The sequence below is a fragment of the Somniosus microcephalus genome, unplaced genomic scaffold, assembly GCF_052327205.1.
Source record: "Somniosus microcephalus isolate GS21.2 unplaced genomic scaffold, FLI_Smic_1.0 unresolved_chr1, whole genome shotgun sequence".
Lineage (NCBI taxonomy): Eukaryota > Metazoa > Chordata > Chondrichthyes > Squaliformes > Somniosidae > Somniosus > Somniosus microcephalus.
This window is the reverse complement of record NW_028225179.1, coordinates 27,790,206-27,796,378: the sequence shown is the minus strand read 5'-3', so window position 1 is coordinate 27,796,378 and position 6,173 is coordinate 27,790,206. Positions and strand designations below refer to the sequence as shown.

The 6,173-nt window shown below is 44.1% G+C and overlaps 1 pseudogene; it reads left to right on the top strand.

Annotated features, from left to right (window-relative positions):
- Positions 1–1,398: 1,398 nt before the first annotated feature.
- The window catches only part of LOC147094447 (uncharacterized), a 440,563-nt pseudogene continuing 435,788 nt past the window's right edge, over positions 1,399–6,173 (top strand).

The following is a 6,173-nucleotide window of genomic DNA, read 5'->3' as shown; positions in this document are numbered from 1 at the left end:
TGCAATCTCATGGCCAGAGACCTGTTATGCGCATTTCAATTAAGAAGCATTGTACTACTATCAACCAGCATGTTTTCTCACAGAACCACCCCTCGAACAAACAGACCCAGGACATGATTGTCTATTTTTAATCAAGATACCTCCGTCAGGGAGTATCTATCTGATGCCCCAATGCAGAGTCCTGACACAACCATGTATGTAGATGGAAGTGCGTCCGTCAGTCCCCTTGGGAAAAGACTTTCTGGATATGCAATCATAAATCAGACGGTAACACTTTGGAGTCTGCTGCCTTTGAGTTTCCGTTTTCCACCCAACAAGCAGAACTGTTCGTATTAATACGAGCTTGTATCTTAGGGAAGGACTTAAAGGTTAATGTTTATACAGACTCAAGATATGCCTTCGGAGTGGTTCATGATTTCGGACAATTATGGAAAAACAGAGGGTTCCTAACCTCTGCAGGAACACAGATACCCCATCAGAAATTAGTATCTGATTTGCTACAAGCCCTCATGCTACCAAAACAGATCTCCATGATAAAGTGCTCTGCACACACAGCAGGACAAACCCCAGTAGATATAGGGAATAGATGCGCTGACCAGGGAGCTAGGGAAGCGTCCCAGGAACAACGAGTGGTTGTGACTAGAATGATGAGCCAGACTAAAAGCTCAAATAAAAGCAAGTCTCCCTCGGAAAAGCCAATGCCAACCATCCAAGACGTCAATAAGTTACAGGAGGACGCTCCTGACCGTGATAAGGGACTGTGGAAACAGCTCGGTTGTACATATGATTGTGTGTCTAAATTATGGGTCACCTCCGCCGAGCAAACTTGTATGTCAGATGAGCTAGCATTATGGGTTATTGAATGTATACACTTTGCATCTCATTGTGGTGCCAGAGCAACTAGTGACACGTTATTAGCTACATGGTGGCATCCTAGATTACAAGCTCTGGCTCAAGGTATTAGCAGTCGTTGCCTCATTTGTCAGCAGCATAACCCGGGAAAAGGCATACCTTGTGAAACGGGTAGGACGCCATTACCCACGGGTCCCTTTGAGACCCTCCAGATGGACTACATTGAATTAGAAAGGTGTCAGTGTTATGGTTATTGTTGATGTATTTAGTAAGTGGATTGAGGCCTACCCGACTACGGATAACAAAGCCTCCACTGTTGTAAAAGTTTTAATGAGAGAAATTATACCAAGGTAGGGAATTCCAAACCGATTAAGTTCAGACAACGGCCCTCACTTCGTGGGTCTGGTAAACAAGGAGTTCTGCACTCAAATGGGCATCCAACAGCAGCTACATTGTGCCTACAGGCCACAGGCCACCGGACTGGTCGAGCGGGCTAATCAGACCTTGAAAAATAAACTTGCCAAATTACAGGCCGAGACGGGAACTACATTGCTCAAACTACTCCCCGTGGCCTTGTTCCAAATACGCACTACCCTGGCTGGTGCAGCAAGATTAAGCCCTGCTGAAATCATATATGGCAGACCTCTCAAAACCCCGTGGAACCAGGAAGTCCCAAAGACTGTCCACTTTCACCACATGACGGCAGAAATGACTAACTATATTTTGTCGTTAACCAGGGCATTGAAAAGTTTGCACTCCCGGGTATGCGCTGCTTACATTGACCTCCCTCCTATAGTCAGTCCGTCCCAGGTCGAGCCCGGAGTGTATGTATTAATCAAGAATTGGACGCGAAAAGGATTGGAACCTCGTTGGGAAGGACCCTATCAAGTCCTACTCACCACCCCAGCTGCTGCCAAAGTAGAGGGAAAGAGTGCTTGGGTTCACCTCCACCACTGTAAAATTGTCAGTAATGCTATGCCTGCAACTTAAAGAATGCTAACCTCTCTTGCTCCCAAGAAATCTCTCCCTAAACAGATGTACCGCGCCGACCAGCCATGCAGACGTCGCTGTGGATCCTCTCTATCAGTGTCCTGATCACCCTTGGAATAACTCAACAGCCCAGAAGGAGAACATGCCGGCGGAACCAACCCAAGCGGGTACACCACCGATGCCATGGAGACGTGCTTCGGTGCAATGATGATAACCCAGGCGGGTTCGGGAAATGGAACGTGATCAACTGGGACACCTACATTGGGCTTATTAGACAGCCCCACCGCTCGCTAATGCTGAGATACATACACAGAGGAACATTGCCATGCCATTGGACCAAGTGTAAATTTGATTACTTCTGTCAACGCCAGGTGACCAAGTCTGTTACTGTAGGACCATGCAACAGAACTACCAATACCAAAGGACAAAGCTATTATCCGAAGTCCAACCAGGAAAGGAAAAGAAATGGACTGCCCCCTATAAGCAGCTTCGACTATTCGAGGGTAGAAGGTATCCTCACAAAGAGACATGAATGAGATCTCCAACACACTTTAACGGTTGGTTATCATAGAATGATAAAAGGAGGGAATGAGAATACCAAGGTCAAGGAAATAGAAACAAGAAACTGTGAAGGCAGCAAGAAGTAAAATAAAAAGGCTAAACTGATCTTTGGCTGCTAATATGACTGGCGCCCACAATGTCACACCTTGCTGGTAGGAACAATGTAAGGCAGCGTGCAGAAGTTATACAGGCAATAGGCGATCAGAAAACGCATTACCATGATTGCAAACGCATTACCATAATGTTTAGGTGATCATAAACACATTACCAGGATGTTTACTTAGCTGTAACCCATTCAGTTAAATGTGACTTCTTTATTTCAAACTGCCAGGCCAGGAAATCAAATTAAATGTATACGTGCACAGCTTAGGATTGGTGCAGGAATGTACGAGGTGTTAATGTCTTCTCAAATGCAAGTATAATAATGTAGCACACTGTATGACAAATTGCTTGCTCTGTTGGGTTCGTCAGACTCTTGCAGGAGTCGGTGCCGACATTTCAGAGTAAGACTCCGCGGAAAATAAATCGTTTGAATTCTCCAGTTGCATTTGACTCAGTGATTACTGAACCAGACTGAGGGTAAAAGAATCCGTTCTATCATCACAGCATACCCTCCCACCCAGCCTTGTGTCATCTGCAAATTTGGAGACATTACATCCAATTCCCTCGTCCAGATCACTAATATATATTGTGAACAGCTGGGGTCCTAGGACCGATCCTTGCGGTACCCCACTAGTCACTGCCTGCCACTCGGAAAACAACCCATTTATTCCAACTCTTTGCTTTCTGTCCGCCAACCAGTTCTCTATCCAAGTCAATACTTTGCCCCCAATCCCATGTGCCTTAATTTTGCACGCTAATCTCTTATGCGGGACCTTATTGAAAGCCTTCTGTAAGTCCAAATACAGCACATCCACTGGTTCTCCCTTATCTATTTTACCAGTTACATCCTCAAAAAATTCCAGTAGATTAGTCAAGCATGATTTACCTTTTGTAAATCCATGTTGACTTTGTCCGATCCTGTCACTGCTTTCCAAGTGCTCTGCTATTACATCTTTTATAATGGACTCTAGCATTTTCCCCACTACCGATGTCAGGCTTACCGGTCTATAATTCCCCGCTTTTTCTCTACCACCTTTTTTGAATAGTGGGGTAACATTAGCTACCCTCCAATCCATGGGTACTGTTCCAGAGTCTATCGAGTTCTGGAAGATGATCAGCAATGCATCTACTATTTCTAGGGCCACTTCCTTAAGTACCCTAGGATGTAGATTATCAGGCCGTGGGGATTTATCGGCCTTCAGTCCCATCAATTTTTCTAACACCATTTCCCTACAAATACTGATTTCTTTCAGTTCCACCCTTTCATCAGACCCTATGTTCCTGGCATCTCTGAGAGAAAGACTTGCATTTGTATAGTGCTTTCATGACCACCAGATGTCTTGAAGTGCTTTACAGCCAATGAAGTACTACAATGAAGCAGTCACTGTTGTAATGTGGTATAGAGCAGGGTAATTATCCCCAGTGTCCTAGCCAATGTTTATCTCTCATTCAACATAAAAAGATAGATTATCTGGTAATTATCACATTGCTGTTTGTTGGAGCTTGCTGTGCGCTAACTGACTGCCGTGTTTCTTACATTACAACAGTGACTACACTTCAAAAGTACTTCATTGACTGTAAAACACTTTGGGATGTCCGGTGATGGTGAAAGGTGCTATATAAAGACAGCAAAAAACAACAAAATGATTGATTAAGAAAGGGAAGATAGATTATGAAACTAAATTAGCAAAAAATATAAAAACAGATAGAAAGAGTTTTTATAGTTATATAAAAAGAAAAAGGATGGCTAAAGTAAATGTTGGTCCCTTAGAGGATGAGACCGGGAAATTAATGGTGGGAAATATGGAGATGGCAAAAACACTGAATGAATATTTTATATCAGTCTTTACAGCAGAAGACACTAAGAATATCCCAACACTGGACAAACAGGGGGCTAAAGGCGGGGAGGAGCTAAACACGATCAAAAGCACTAAGGAAGTGGTACACGGTAAAATAATGGGACTCAAGGCAGATAAATCACCTGGACCTGATGGCTTACATCCTAGGGTCTTGAGGGAAGTGGCGGTAGGGATTGTGGATGCATTGGTAATAATTTTCCAAAACTCCCTGGACTCAGCAAAGGTCCCGGCAGACTGGAAAACTGCTAATGTAACACCCTTATTTAAAAAGGGCAGTAGACAGAAGGCTGGAAACTATAGACCGGTTAGCCTAACATCTGTGGTAGGTAACATTTTGGAGTTCATTATTAAGGAGACAGTAACAGGACATTTGGATAATCATAATTTAATAGGACAAAGTCAACATGGTTTTATGAAGGGGAAGTCATGTTTGACAAATTTGCTGGAGTTCTTTGAGGAAGTAACATATAGGGTGGATAAAGGGAAACCAGTGGACGTAGTGTATTTCGACTTCCAAAAGGCATTTGACAAGGTGCCACACAAAAGATTATTGCTTAAGATAAAAAATCACGGGATTGGGGGTAATATTCTGGCATGGATAGAGGATTGGCTATCTAACAGAAGGCAGAGAGTTGGGATAAATGGTTCATTCTCAGGCTGGCAATCAGTAACAAGTGGTGCTCTGCAGGGGTCAGCGCTGGGTCCCCAACTCTTTACAATCTATATTAACGATTTGGAGGAGGGGACCGAGTGTAACATATCAAAGTTTGCAGATGATACTAAGATGGGAGGGAAAGTCGTGAGTGAGGAGGACATAAAAAACCTGCAAGGGGACATCGACAGGCTAAGTAAGTGGGCAGAGATTTGGCAGATGGAATACAATACTGGAAAGTGTGAGGTTATGCACTTTGGCAGGAAAAATCGTAGAGCAAGTTATTATCTTAATGGCAAGAAACTGGAAAGTACTGAAGTACAAAGGGATCTGGGGGTCCTGGTGCACGAAACTCAAAAGGTTAGTATGCATGTGCAGCAAGTGATTAAGAAGGCCAATGGAATGTTGGCTTTCATTGCTAGGGGGATAGAATATAAAAATAGGGAGGTATTGCTTCAGTTGTACAAGGTATTGGTGAGACCGCACCTGGAATACTGCGTACAGTTTTGGTGTCCATACTTAAGAAAGGACATACTTGCTCTCGAGTCAGTACAAAGAAGGTTCACTCGGTTAATCCCGGGGATGAGGGGATGGACATATGAGGAGAGGTTGAGTAGATTGGGACTCTACTCATTGGAGTTCAGAAGAATGAGAGGCAATCTTATTGAAACATATAAGATTGTGAAGGGGTTGGATCGGGTGGATGCGGGGAGGCTGTTCCCGATGATGGGTGAAACTAGAACTAGGGTGCATAGTCTTAGAATAAGGGGCTGCTCTTTCAAAACTGAGATGAGGAGGAACTACTTCACTCAGAGGGTGGTAGGTCCATGGAATATGCTGCCCCAAAAAGCTGTAGAAGCTACATCATTACATAAATTTAAAACAGAAATAGACAGTTTCCTAGAAGTTAAGGGAATTAAGGGTTACGGGGAGCGGGCAGGAATTTGGACATGAATCTAGGTTCGGATTGGTCATGGCCCTGTGGGTAGCAGAGCGGGCCCAGGGGCCGTGTAGCCTGATCCTGCTCCTATTTTGTGTGTCTAATTCTGTTAGTTTCAGGAGATGGTTCTGTGATAGCAGATTGGTGGTTAGGATCAGATCAGCCATGATCTTATTGAATGGCGGAGCAGGCTCGAGGGGCCGATTGGCCTACTCCT